Below are 8,005 nucleotides of genomic sequence, written 5' to 3' on the forward strand. Positions count from 1 at the left end.
ATCATTCTAGCTAAACTTGAAAGCTAACTCTATCAGGTCAGGTACTGATATTAAGTGATTTATCACACAGATACCCATTGTGCTTCAGTTACATGCTAAGTAATGTTTTAGACAGAAAACAAGCATAAACCGAGGTGGCCATTGCTCTCATGAAACCAACATTCAAAATTAAGATACTTTAAGTTATTTTCAAAGATTTCAAGTTTGTTTATGAACACCTGCCTTTCTAGGTTATTTAAAACGATCTTTAAGTTGAGTCTTGGATGGATAAATATTACTCTCTAGTTTTCTCCTCAGTATCTGTCAGCTCTTTTGATCCACAGTTCTGAGTATTAGCTAGTCTAGCAAACATTCTCTTAGCGCTGTTAGGTGTCAACATTGTAAAAGAAAATAGGTGTATCTTCATTTTCCTTCTCCTTAGTTAAAAACATTGTGCAGAAATATATATGCACATTCTTGTAATCATACAACACTGTTATTGCATCTTCCCTAAGATTAAGTAATTGTCCAAGTTATGGTGTGCATGCTTTGCATTCCTTTGCTTTATTCTAAGAAGTTACATTCTAATGAAAAAGAATGCCTTATATCTTAGTTAGGAAATTTATATCAAATAGTTTTTTGGTTTTTATATTCATTTTGGTTTGTTTGAAATTCTAATTCCTTAGATATATCAGGAAATACAGTATGTAAATATTTCTTTTTTTTTTTTTAAGATTTTATTTATTTATCCATGAGAGACACAGAGAGGCAAAGACACAGCCAGAGGGAGAAGCAGGCTCCCCGCAGGGAGCCTGATGCAGGACTCCATCTCAGGATCCCGGGATCACGACTTGAGCTGAAGGCAGACGCTCAACCGCTGAGCCACCCAGGTGTCCCAGTATGTGGATATTTCTTAAATACAATTGGCAGGCGCTGTAACATAGAAAGTGAACAAATGGGTTTCAGAGTCAGATACTTAGGTGGGTTTTTGTCTGAGGTCTTTACCACTTAAACTTAGTAAGCTGACTTTCTTAATGTATTTGCCTGTAAAATAGAGATAATAGTAATAATTACCTCATAAATATTTTGTGAAGTCTAAATAAGAAAATGCATTAAGTGTTTAGGACAAAGCCTGGAAATATATGCTAGAGCATAAATACTTGTAATTCATTATTATTATTATTAATCATTACTTTTAATACCTTTATCATTGCAAGGTGGATCACGTTATTATACATTTTGGTTAACTCTAAACTCTTCATAAATATAATAACCAGGAAAAAGGCATTCTATGACTCTACTATATTATTTCACTAATTTAAAAAGCAAATGTTTTTTGGAACAAAAAATGAGAGCAATGCATCAGTTTTTTCTACCTATATGCATATATTATTAAAACTCATCATTCCTATGAATATTTATCACAAACCCAAAATAACGTAAATATTTCACCATTACAAACAAACACCAGACTATTTCTTTATCCTATAACGTATTTAATGGCATGGTGACTGTGAAGAGTCAACAATAATTTTTTCTTTCATTGTTTTTCACAGACCTAAACAAAGTATAAATGCTTTCCTTCTTATAAATATTTTTCATTGGTAAAGCTTAGCAAAGACAAAGAAGTTACTGAACCACTATACAGAATAATTGTCTTAATTTTCTTATTTATGCTTTCACAGATTACTTAGTGCTTTCCTTGATTGCTAATTTTTTACTACATAAAATGAAAGATAATGCCTGAAACAAAACATTTCAGTGTGACTGGCACTAACCAGAGCAAAAACATAGTCTGTGATGATAGCCAGGATCATGTGAAGAGATTCTAATTTTAAAGACAAAATTGAATGAATTCAGAAACCAAAAAGCTTGTTGAGATGAGTTTTTTGTTTCTTTAAATTTATAAATTGCTTGTTTCTCAGAATATTGAAATGATTAAAACAACTAAAAGGTATATTATATCAGTAATTACTTCTGTGAAGTACTGTTCACCAAAAGCAAATGTTTGAAATCAAGATAACTTATTTTGTTGATTGAGGAAATACTTTTATGTTGAGCAATAAAATATGTGTCCTATAAACAAGCAAACTTGACTTGGAATTTAACCTATGCCAAATACAACAATCTCTGCATGGAGGTGATATTTTGGGCCATTCAATGAGCTAAGCAAAACTTTTTTTTTTTTTTTGAGAAAGGACTTTGGAATACTTGAGTTTTGATAATTACTTATTTTAGACTGACTCATAAGAAATTGAAGGGATAATTTTTGCTCTAGAAATTTTAAGGATATTTACCTTCAGGCACGTACTTCTCTGTAAGGATTATGGCACTTGGAAGGAAAGAGTATGGACAGACATAAAGAGTAAATCCTGTTACATCTGTAACTTTAGCAGAAATAATGTTTAAATGAACAACCAAATGAAACTCAGCATGTTGTTAGTTGAGGGGAGACCATACTGGTTACTATTTGTGCATAACAAATTATATAAAAAATAGGTGATGTATGACAGCCATTATTTATTTTCCACTGTGAATTGGGAATTTGGATAGGGGACAATGGGGATAGCTTGTTTCTTTTCTGTGATGCCTGGAGTCTTGAAGACTAGAGGCTGGAATCACCTGAAGTCTCATTCACTCACATGTTTGATTCACTCCATGTTTGGGGTGATTGGAAGAGTAGGATAGCCAACCTGCAAGTCTACACATGGCCTCTCCGTGTCTCTTGGCTTTCCTACACAATGGTGGCTCTAGGTAGTCACACCTTTTACGTGGTGGCTCAGTGTCAAGTGTGAGTATTCCAAGGGACAAAACAAAAACTACATCACATGTTTTGACACATCATTGGAAGTCACACAGTCACTTCCTCTGTGTTCCATTGATCAAAGCAGTCACAAGCCTTCCTAGGTTCAAGTAGAGGGGGATACAGACAGTATTTTCAATGAGAGAGGTGGCAAAGGTATATAGAAGGGGATGTGGGATGGGAGATAATGTTGGGCTATCTTTATGTATTAATTTAAGATTTTATTTAAATTCAAGTTATTTTTTAAATTTTTAAAAAGATTTTATTTAAATTCAAGTTAGTTAACATATAGTGTATTATTAGTTTCAGGAGTAGAGTTTAGTGATTCATCAGTTGCATATAACACCCAGTCTCATTATATCATGTGCCCTCCTTAATGCCTATCACCCAATTACCCCATATCCCGGCCAATGTCTCCTCCAGCAACCCTCAGTTTGTTTCCTATTGTTAAGAGTCTCTGCTGGTTTGGCTTCCTCTCTGTTTTTATCTTATTTTAGTTTTCCTTCCCTTCCCCTATGTTCACTGTTTTGTTTCTTAGATTCCACATATGAGTGAAATCATATAGTATTTGTCTTTCTCTATTTCACTTAATATAATACACTCTAGTTCCATCCATGTCCTTGCAAATGGCAAGATTTCCTTCTTTTGATGGCAGAGTAATATTCCCTTATATATACATCCATTCATCTGTTGATGGACATCTGGGCTCTTTCCATTTTTTGGCTATTGTGGACATTGCTGCTATGAACACTGGGCACTGCATGTGCCTCTTTGATTCAGCATTTTTGTATCCTTTGGAAAAATACCTAGTAATGCAATTGTGGGGACATAGGGTAGTTCTATTTGTAACTTTTTGAGGAAGGTCCATACTGTTTTCCAGAGCGGCTGCACCAGTTTGCATTTCCACCAACAGTGCTAATGTGTTTCCTTTTCTCTGCATTCTCACCAACATCTATTGTTTCCTGACTTGTTAAGTTTAGCCATTCTGACTGGTGTGAGGTGACATTTCATTGTGGTTTTGATTTGTATTTCCCTGATGATGAGCTATGTTGAACATATTTTCATGTGTCTGTTAGAGATTTGTTATGTCTTTGGAGAAATATCTATTCATGTCTTCTGCCCATTTCTTTTTTTTTCTTTTTAAGATTTTTTTTAAAATTTATTTATTCATAGAGACAGAGAGAGAGAGAGAGAGAGAGAGAGAGAGAGAGAGACTTCTGCCCATTTCTTGACTGGACTTTTTGTTTTTTGAGTGTTGAGTTTGGTAAGTTCTTTATAAATTTTTGAATACTACCCCTTTATCTGATATGTCATTTGAAATATCTTCTCCCATTCTGTAGGTTGCATTTTAGTTTTGTTGATTGTTTCCATTGCTGTGCAGAATCTTTTTATCTTGATGAAGTCCCAGTAGTTCATTTTTGCTTTTATTTCTCTTGTCTTTGGGGATATGTCTAACCAGACATTGCTGCAGTCACGATCAAAGAAGTTGTTGCCTGTGTTCTCCTCTAGGATTTTGATGGATTCCTGTCTCACATGTAGGTCTTTTGTCCATTTTAAGTCTATTTTTGTGTATGGTGTACGAAAGTAGTCTGCATGGTGCTGTCCAATTTTTATTATAGGACCATCTTTAAAATACCTTTATGTTTTAGAAAGCTTTATACGCTCAAAACTACTGGATTCTGTTCTTCGTCCTAGAACATGAGATTTCAAGTACTTAGCTTAAAAGGAACATTATAATAAATGAAATTATACACACACATTAATCTATTGATATATAATTCATATGTATTAATATTAAATGTGATAAATATATTCCTATATATTTTGTTATACATATATAATATATAGTTACATATTATTATATTAATATATTAGATATTATATACTCAAGTGTAAACTAATAACAGAAAAGACCTATAATGCTTTTGCACATCATTTTGGCGATGTTCTTAATCTAACTACAACTGAATATATACTGTTACTCTTTAAAAAAAAGATTTTATTTATTTATTCATTAGAGACACACAGAGAGAGGCAGAAACATTGGCAGAGGGAGAAGCAGGCCTCCTGGGGGGAGCCTGATGTGGGACTTGATCCCGGGACTCTAGGATTATACCCTGAACCAAAGGCATACACTCACCCACTGAGCCACACAGGCATCCCAATATACTGTTACTCTTTATCTATTAGGAGTAAAGCTGAAGTTTATAAACTTCAGTCAAGATGGTGCTGAGTTTATGCTTTGATGCATCTCCCTTTGCTACAAATATATAACAATGATAGATAAAATATAATAAAGAGATAACAACCATAAATGGATTCATTTGCAAAAGCCAATCATCGTGGCACATCAATTTAAAATTTCAAATACTTATAGACGAAGAGAAGTTTCTCAACTTCCAGGGAGGAAAAAGTAGAAAAAAAAAATAAACTTTCCATTTCATCTTACTCAATTCTTTGTTTTGGAGGGGGATGAATAGTAAACATTCATATTTTAACCTTTTTTATATTTTTAGAAAGTTTTAAGATGTTAACTAAGTGGGAATTTACCCTCTCACTAACATGTATTTAGGATCCCAGAAACAAAATGAAAGCATAGGCCATATAATATTCTGAGGTATTTTCAGAAAATCTCCTTAGCAAAGTTGTGTGGTTTGTTCTCTTTGACAAATATAGACCCTGATGTAAATTTTTGTGCTTATTTCTAAATTGTTTTATTCATAGTGCTCTCCCAGAGATTAAGACTTTCTTTCTCTCTTCCTGAACCCCTAGTTCGTTTCCCAGAGTTAGGAGTGTTCCATGTTCTGTCTCCCTTTCTGATATTTCCTACCCATTTCTTCTCCCTTCCCCTCTATTCCCTTTCACTATTATTTATATTCCCCAAATGAATGAGACGATATAATGTTTGTCCTTCTCTGATTGACTTATTTCACTCAGCATAATACCCTCCAGTTCCGTCCATGTTGAAGCAAATGGTGGGTATTTGTCATTTCTAATGGCTGAGTAATATTCCATTGTATACATAAACCACATCTTCTTTCTCCATTCATCATTGCACTGCTGGGGATTTACCCTAAAGATACAGATGCAATGAAACGCCGGGACACCTGCACCCCGATGTTTCTAGCAGCAATGTCCACAATAGCCAAACTGTGGAAGGAGCCTCGGTGTCCATCGATAAATGGAGTAATTTGCAAAAGCAAATCATCTTGGTATAAATTATCCAAGGTGCATTTCAATTTGAAATTTTAAGCATGTTAGACTAAGAAGTTTCTCAATTTCCAAGGAAGAAAGAAAGTAGGCTACATACTGAGAAATATGAATCAGAATAGCTTTGTCCTTCCTAGCAGCAACAGAGAAGCTATTTAGACAAGGTTGGGCTCATTCAGGGTGCTATGGCCATAAACAAAACAAAAATACCTATCTAGGTAACATAGTTTTCAAATTCTGAGGGAAATTTCTGACTACAATTATATACCCAGCCAAAATGTCAATGAAACTAGCAGGTAGAATGAAGACATGAAGTCTCTAGAAGACATAATTCACCAAACAAGGGAAAGAGCAATACATATGGTTTAGGAAACAACATCAGCCACATGAGAAAGAAGTCAGGGAATCCCCAAGATGATCAGAGGGGCTGTAACAGCATGATAGTCATATGTTCAGATTAGAGGGAAACTAAGTATAATTGAATCAAGTAAAAAACTTCTGGAATAGACCCAGGACAATGTAACTGAAATAATACTTAATGAATTTCAGCCTTTTGAAAGGAAAATTAAACAACTAAAAATACTATAAGAAAGAAAAGGGGGGTGGGATGGGGAGCAATGATTACTTTTTATGCAGGAAGGACAAGTAGCCATGGTTCACTAAGTTATAAAAAGCATTTGCATGTTGTGATCACACAAACACTCAAAACTGATGAGACTGAAACTCTAATTGGGAAGTTAAGAAGGGAAGGAGTACTGATTATCTATTGCTATAATGAAGGAGTACAAATTTAGTGTCTCCAAACAATACTTATTTTTTTACCTTACATTTTCAGTGGGTCAGGAGTGCAAGTAGAGCCTAGCTGGATCCTTTGGTTGGGGTTTCACAGGCTCACTCAAGGTGCTGGCAAGGCTGCATGGTCATCTGAGGAAAGACCCACATCCAAGCTCCTTCATGGAGTTAGAAGAGCTCATTTGCTCATGCCTGTAGAACTCATGCTGGTTTCCTTCTTCAAAGTCAGTAAGAGAGCATCTCTGCTTGCAGAAGTGCTGGGGTCCCTCTTTTAAGGGGTTTTATCCAATTAAGTTAAGCCTACCCAGGATATTCTTCCCTTGGTAACCTCAAATTCAACTGATTTGGGGCCTGAATCATATTAGTAAAAATGCTTCACCTTTGCATTTTCTATAGGTTAGAAGCAATCACAGGTCCTGCATGCACTTGGAGGGGAGATTGTATAAGGTTATGACTTATAGGGGGTCAGCACAAAAGGGTATGTGTATGTGGGTGATGAAGGGTAAATTCTGCCCTTTTGTAGTGACAAGTCAGTACTGGTAATGCTTAAATCTAGAGAAATCAGTGGGCTTCTGGCTGGCTCAGTTGGCAGAGCTTGTGACTCTTGATTTCAGGGTCATGAGTTCAAGCCCCATGTTGAGTGCAGGACATACTTTAAAAAATGGAGAAATCAGCATTATTAAGAGATGTAGATGTAAATCCTAAAATAATCTGCTAAAAGAGGGGGAAAGTTGCTTTCTTTGAAAAGAATGGTATGCTAGGGCAGTGATGGCAACTGTTACTTTTCACAGGAAACTTGTATAATCATAAGATTCTTTTAAACTAAGTGACTGAATAAATTTGATAAAAATAAAAACATTAAGGGAAGAGAGCAAGAGACTTTTCAAGAAAGACCCAAGTTCTTCGGGAAAAGGCACATTTTAAGTTACAGACAGAATAAATAAATATAAATGTTCAACAAGACATATTTTAATGGAGTTGTGGAATATTTCTAAAAGTACAGAGGTTTCTAATATGGATTAAGATAAAAAAATGTGAAAAATGCTTGGAACATAAAAGTATACAATAATACCAAGAATGAAGAAAAAGAAAACTTTAAAGTTATCACACAGAAAAGGCAGTTATCTACAAAGAAATGACAATTAGAACAGATGTCTTAATAAAATAAATGTGAAAAGAAAATGGTGAACCATATTATTCATCTTAAATATTGTTAATCTC

The sequence above is a fragment of the Nyctereutes procyonoides genome, unplaced genomic scaffold (genome assembly GCF_905146905.1).
Source record: "Nyctereutes procyonoides isolate TBG_1078 unplaced genomic scaffold, NYPRO_anot_genome, whole genome shotgun sequence".
Classification (NCBI taxonomy): Eukaryota; Metazoa; Chordata; class Mammalia; order Carnivora; family Canidae; genus Nyctereutes; species Nyctereutes procyonoides.